The sequence below is a fragment of the Tupaia chinensis genome, unplaced genomic scaffold (genome assembly GCF_000334495.1).
Source record: "Tupaia chinensis unplaced genomic scaffold, TupChi_1.0 Scaffold149011_1, whole genome shotgun sequence".
NCBI classification, from domain to species: Eukaryota; Metazoa; Chordata; class Mammalia; order Scandentia; family Tupaiidae; genus Tupaia; species Tupaia belangeri.
The window spans coordinates 2,235,573-2,242,126 of record NW_006208857.1 but is presented as its reverse complement, the minus strand read 5'-3'; positions in this window follow the sequence as shown (position 1 = coordinate 2,242,126).

Sequence of the window (6,554 nt, the reverse complement as noted above, 5' to 3'; positions counted from 1 at the left end):
TTGGAGTGGTTTTTGCTATAGGGTGCGTGCACTCACCAGAAAGACAGAGAGAGACAGAGAGACAGAAAGTGAGAAATCACCCCCTGTGGGGGATGGCCACATTGCACTCCCTTCTCCTCCATTTTCCTCTCAGGATCTTGGGCATGCACGCACACGTGCCTGGCATGAGTTTAAGCCACTGGGTCCAGGACTCAAACCATGGTTGACGACATGGGAGTCCAGCAACATAGCTATTCTGTTAATTGCTGGTCCCAAGATACTCAAAATCCTTACGATTAGAGAAATACAAATTACAACAAAAATGAGATGCCATTTCACACACTCTAGGTTGAATATACTTAAGACAACAAGACCCAGAAGTTCTACTCCTGCATCTATGTCTAAAGGAAATAAAAATACATGCCCACACAAAAACTTGTGTACTAATGTTCATAGTAGCATTATTTCTAAAAGCCAAAATGTACAAACAACTCGATGTCCATCAACTGAGGGATGAACAAACAAAATACAATATATCCATACAATGGAAGGTCTTTCAGCAATAAACCAGGATAAAATATTGAAACAGGACACACAAAGGAAACTTGAAGACAAAATGTCAAGTCAAAGAATCCAGACACAAAAGGCCACATATTTTGTGAATCTATTTATATGAAGTGTCTAGAATAAGTGAATCCACAGAGACGGAAAGCGGACTACTGATTACCAGGGTCTGGGGGGAGAGGAGAACGGGGAGTAACTACTAGTGAGTATAGGCCTTTGTTTAGGGATGATGAAAATGTACTGGAATTAGATAGTAGTGATTGTTACTCTGTAAATATACCAAAGACCATTTAATTATACAAATTTATTCTTAAAAATACCTGAAGTATTAGTATACCTATTTTTATGCTGGTAGACTGGTGATAATAGAACTCTGGATCGTAAGTGATGGAAAAATCCAACGTCAACCTGCTTAAGCAACAAAGGAAAGTTTATGGTCTCATATGACAAAGGGGCAGTGCTTGGAGAATGGCTCATCCCGAAGGTTCCAGTGATGTCCACAGGTCTTGTTCTGCTCTACACGGGGTTGACTTCAGTCTCAGACCATCTCGGGTTCAAATCTACAGGGAAAATCTCCCTGCCTCTCTCAGAAATCCTCAAAAAGATGTCTTCGCCGCAGTCCTATGTCCCTCCTGAACCCGTCACTTACACTAAGGAAAGCCGGTGTCACCTGTGTGACTCCAGCAGGGTAGGGGACTCACCATAGGTTAGTGACTAAGAGAGGAAATCCCCAATACCGAATGTGGGAAAGAGGAGAAATGGACAAAGAGGACTCCTACAGCAACAAACGGCACTGTTAACAGTTAAGAAAATCAGTGTAGGAGCATCTTATAACCTTGGCGCAGTGAACATTCCTAAGTACGAACCTTCTCCCAATTTTAGCTCTTTAGTCTTTGGATCCACATCCTGTTTGAGTCACGGTTTACGTTCAATGTTTATACTCATCTTTAACATAGAAAAGTTCATCTTCCACCATAACATTTTATTAGCCCACCTCTTGTATAGTGTATTGAGTGGTGGCCCCTAAAATTCTGTGTACCTATTCTAATAGCAGAACTATGTGAATTTTACCTTATATGAAAACAAGTATCTTTGAAGATATGTAAGTCAGCAATCTTGAGATGAGATTGTGCAGGATTAACCAGGTGAACCCAAAAAGCCAATTCACCCACTGGTCATTGTCCTCATAAAAGATAGAGGAGAAGAAGACATGGAAGAGACTGGCATGACACAATAAAGGTCCACAGCCATCAGAAATGGGAAAAGACAAATAGATTTTATTCCAGACTTCCAGTGGGAATGCTACCCTGCAGACACCTTGATTTCAGATATTTGCATGCCAGAACTCTGAAACAATGAATTTCAATAAAAGAATAGGAGAAAACCTCATAAACTCGGATTATTGTGAGATTAAAGAATGAAAATATATACTTTTGAGAAGTATAAATTTTTCAAGAAGTTCATGAGAGAATAGGTAGAAGACCTGTAGATAAGGAGTACAAAAGGTCGAAAGAATTATTTAGTTTATTATTTATGTAATTTAATTTTTTTAAGAGAAATTTTTGTTGTAGGCCGCATGGCTGTTTTTTTAAGAGAAATTTTTGTTATAGGGCGCATGGCTTGCCAGAGAGTCAGAAAGAAAGCCAGAAATCACCCCCCAAGGAGAGTGGAGACACTGCAGTCTCTTTTCCATTCTCCTCTTGGGATTTTGGACATGCATATATACGCACCCCGTGTGAGTTTTAAGCCACTGGGTCCGGGACTTGAACTGTGGTAGACTACATGGGAGTTCAGCGATGCCATGTGCTAGTCCCAAGATTCATTTTATTTTTAGAATTGGAGAGAATCAAGCTGGTTTTAGACTTGACTAAGGGGAACGAAAAGTTGCAGCAGGGTTGCAGGCACAGAAGAGAGAGAGAGAATGACACAGGGTTGTCAGCAAGCTGGAAGGAGAGGGGATCCTAGAATGAAGGGACCACATGCATTTTAAAAGGAAAAAATGGAAACTATTCTATGTACTACAGAAATGGTGGTCAGGTGACTAGATATTGAGAGATTTGAGATACAGCTTAAAAGGAGAAAGAAAATCACACCTAGTGGAATCCCCCATGTTTATAATCTATGAAGTAGTATCGAAAGTAGCCTGTCTCCTAAAGCTGGAGGATGAGGAGTGAGTGGGGTGTCTGGAGAAGCCAGGGTGCTTTGGCATCATGCAGGATAATGACAGGGAGCTCATCGAGGAAGAAAGGCCTCTAAGAGCATACGAGCCTGGGGAGCCAGTGGAGCCGCCAGCTGAGCCTGGGGGTCATGGCTATTTGGTGTGCCCATTTTCAGTGTTGAGAGTGCTCCAGGGCAGTGGAATAAGTTTAGAGGAGGAATGTAGAAGTCTGACATAGCGTTGGGTTTCCGGATGTGTGCAGTGGAGAGATGTGGATACGTAAGAGGTTGGTTCCCATACTCCATGCTGAGGGCCAATTGGGACAGAGAAGGAATTGAGGTACTGAGGTCCCCCTGGGATGATGTAGGACAGATGCAGCAAGGGAGGGCTTGGGTTAGAAAGTGACTGTTGGGAGTGAGAGGCAGGGTTCAATATCTCTGGGACTACTAGGAAAATCTGAAAAAAAGTCCGTAGTTTTTAGTTCATAGAATTTTCCAAAGGTTAGTTTTGATAAAGGTGTTGTGGGCATGTAAGATGCTAGCAAGAAAAGAAGTTGAGCAAAGGATATGCAAGAACTCTCCTATCTCGGCAACTCTTTTGTACATCTAAAATCAATTCAAAAGCAACATCCGCAGATTGGTACTCATGATCGCAGAATCCCATGTAGAGCACACTACCTGTGAGGCTGCACCTGTGGGGAGGTGATCAGCTGACTCAATCTGCCCTTGTCCCCTCCAATTTTCCATTTCGAGCTTCTACTACCTGGCATAGAACAGTTATTCTTCCTAGTATTCTTCCAGGGCAGGACAGTTGAATGACATGAAATCCACTGAACTGAAATATTGTGCAATGCATGTTTAATTTTTGGACACAATTATAAAATAAAATAGCACATTGACTTCTGAATCTCCATAGCATTTCAAACCCAAGGATCAGACTCTGGTGTTCACCCTCTTCTATAGTTGAAGTTGATCATGTATTGTTCTCACATGTTTAAAAACCTTTCATAAATGGTTAGACCTTAAACTAAAACAATGACTTTATCATTCTTATTTTTAGAGTTTTGAGATCAAAGCAGCTGAGTTAGATTCCCTTTAGCTAATTTTCTTTTCCAAGAGCTCCATCCCAAATCTGTATTTCATAGATAAGAAAAGTACAGAATTTTAGAATTCAAAGAAACTTGTTTGGTAAGGCTACAAAATAATTTTCTCTAAAACCACTCTATTAAAAATATGTGAGACAGAGTGGTTCCAAGTTAGGGCAAGATTCACTATGAGGTCCTACAGATGTGAGGCAGAAGTGGGCTAGATATTCCGGTCAACAAACTTAGAAAATCCTGGCATTTTTGTTAGGAGGTAGCATGGCATAGTTTTTTGCTTTGCTTTTCATAACATAGATTTAAAGGTCAAACTCAAAGCCAGATTTCATGGGTTTAAATCCTAGCTCTGTTACCTAGTAGCTGTGTAATTCTGGGTACTTCTCATCTTTATACCTCTTTTCCTCTTTCAGCAAATGGGGGTGAAAACCACAGCAACCTCACAGGATTATTTCAAGGACTCACTGAGTTAATATTTGTAGTGTCTTACAACAGTGTTTAACATTTCATAAGCATTGTTAAGTTTCTGTAAAAATAATAGGGTGGAGGGTGAGCAGATGGCATAATGGTTATGTTACTGGACTTCAACGTAGTCAACTGTGGTTCAAGTCCTGGACCCATTGGCTTAAAATTTATGCTGAGGGTCCAGCAGGTGGCATGATGGTCAAGGCGGTGGACACTCCCACATAGCTGACCACAGTTTGAGTCCTGGACCTAGTGGCTTGCTTTTCCATTCTCTCTCTCTCTCTCGTCAAATTAAAATAAATAAATGAATAAATAAAATAAAATAAATAATTATTTAGAAAAATAAATTCATGTTGGGCACATGTGCATATGTGCCCAAAGTCCTGAGAGAAGAATGGAGAAGAAGGGATTGCCAGGATGGCCATGCTACAATCTCTCTGTCTCTCTCTGTATCTCCAGCAACTACATGCACCTTATGGCAAAAGTCTCTTAAAATTTTTTTAAATAATATGTTAGTGGGGCCAGCAGATGGCATGGCAGTTAAGGCCACATGGTCAACCACAGTTCAAGTCCCAGATCTGGTGGCTTGCTTTCTTTCTTTCCCTTTTTCTCTTTGTCTCTCTCTGATTAAATTTAAAAATAATGATAACAAATGGAATTAAATAAATAAATATTTTTTAAAAATAATGGGGTTATTGACCCTAAATCTTCTAAAATAGCTTTAATCAGAAGATTTTATAAATGATCTTAATTTTCCCATAGAGTTTTATTTGTTTATTTTACGTGGTTGGTTTTTTGCAAGGCCAAACTCTTGGAGAAAGGTTATGGTCCCAAAACAGAGAAAAGAACCCAGAGTTCGATCCCCTGGCCTAACATTGTAATCCAACAACTTCCACCACTACCTTCTTTTCCACCAAGGATGCCTGGCCACTCCCACCCACTGCTGGTCACACAGTTACCATTTTCCGAAGGCACTGAAGTCCAGAGAAACATAAATCTCTGTAAATCAGGACCAGATAGTACCAGATCAAGGCTCCCAGGACCTCCAGGGGACAGACAGGCCAAAGCAGTGGGTTGTTCTGAGAGAGATTAGGGAGACTGCTCCAGGCCTCTGCTTTCGGGACTCTCACCTGCCATTAGCTCCTGCTCTGGGTTCAATGGTATTGGTTCCATTTGCAGCAGCAGGCATGTGTTATCTCAAGCCATCACTGCTACAGGGAAAACACATGCAGTTCTCCTCCCAGGCTCCAGCCTTTCTTCCCTGGTCCAGTCTCAGAGTCAGTATGAGTCTCATGGGAAGGAATGAGCTCCAAAGGCAGTGGTACATTTTGAGTCCCTGATCCATATGAGAATTTGTGGAGTCAGCTTTTTCCCTTGGTTGAGTGACTGCTTGTCTTGGGTACTTATCTCTGTAACAAAATATAATCTTCACCTCAATCTTACGAAGTAGGTATTATTTTCTTTTAACTATATTAGATGAAGAAACTAAAATGCAGAGAATTTTTGCATTATATGCCCAAGGTAAATGAGCTGGAATTTGGAAAAACAAAAGAAAAAAGCTTTAGAACCATTGCAGGGGGCACTATTTTTTTTGGTGTGTTTGTTCTTGCTTTGTTTGCCAGAGGGCACCAGTACTCACCAAAGAGAGAGAAAGAAAGAAGGAGAGGGAGAAAACCCCTCCAATGGAGTATGGTCATGTCACAATCCCATCTTCATTTCTCTATCCTGTTGGGATCTTGGGCACACACAAGCACACAGAGTGTTTTTTGAGCCACCAAGGCCTCCATTCGAACCACAGTCAGCTCACCATATGGGATCCAGCTCTCTTAACCACTTGGCCATGGGTTGGCTGGGGGCCTACCTTTCTGTGACTCCATCGAATTCATCAGATGTCCCCAGTGCCAATGTGGGTATCTCCCCCCAGAAACTACTCAGCAAGTGTTTGCTATTGAGTTAGGTTTGGGGCAGCATGGCCAACATGGTCCGTTCACACATCCATCCCTCAGATCGAGGTGTTCAATTTTACAGCAATGGGCCCAGCGAGTTAGCAAGTTTGAGGTGAACTTCACATTAACAGAAGGTATTTCCTTTCTATGATTACCTACCAGTAAATGCCCAATTAATGAGAAAGAACTCGGGATTAACCTCAAATCATAGATCCATAGGAAGGCCCCAAGGGAGGGATCCATTCCATTCTTTGTGTTAAGACTTATGGGCCCCTGGGTGTTAAACAGCTTGCCCCAGGTTTTGCTGATAAGCTGGGCAGAGCCAGGCCCAGAATCCAAGCCTATC